The sequence below is a fragment of the Rhinopithecus bieti genome, unplaced genomic scaffold, assembly GCF_001698545.2.
Source record: "Rhinopithecus bieti isolate Rb0 unplaced genomic scaffold, ASM169854v2 scaffold_44808, whole genome shotgun sequence".
Taxonomy (NCBI): Eukaryota; Metazoa; Chordata; class Mammalia; order Primates; family Cercopithecidae; genus Rhinopithecus; species Rhinopithecus bieti.
In genome coordinates this window covers 1-338 of record NW_016893659.1, presented here as the reverse complement: position 1 = coordinate 338, position 338 = coordinate 1, and the positions used below count along the sequence as shown (strand labels likewise).

At 68.0% G+C, this 338-nt stretch overlaps 1 pseudogene across 1 annotated transcript; it reads left to right on the top strand.

Annotated features, from left to right (window-relative positions):
- Positions 1-73: 73 nt before the first annotated feature.
- On the top strand, positions 74-333 carry LOC108525946 (gamma-crystallin D pseudogene; annotated as a pseudogene). Its single transcript, XR_001884378.1, has one exon. The product of XR_001884378.1 is annotated as a gamma-crystallin D pseudogene (transcript).
- The last annotated feature ends 5 nt before the right edge of the window (positions 334-338 follow it).

The following is a 338-nucleotide window of genomic DNA, read 5'->3' as shown; positions in this document are numbered from 1 at the left end:
CAGCCCGCGCCCCGGGCCCCGGGAGCTTCCTGCATGGCGGGGCCGGAGACTGGGGCAGGGGCAGGCCTGTGAGCCCTCGCCTTGCCTCGCCTTGCCTTGCAGATCACCCTCTACGAGGACCGGGGCTTCCAGGGCCGCCACTATGAATGCAGCAGCGACCACCCCAACCTGCAGCCCTACTTGAGCCGCTGCAATTCGGTGCGCGTGGACAGCGGCTGCTGGATGCTCTATGAGCTGCCCAACTACTCGGGCCTCCAATACTTCCTGCGCCGCGGCGACTATGCCGATCGCCAGCAGTGGATGGGCCTCAGCGACTCGGTCCGCTCCTGCCGCCTCAT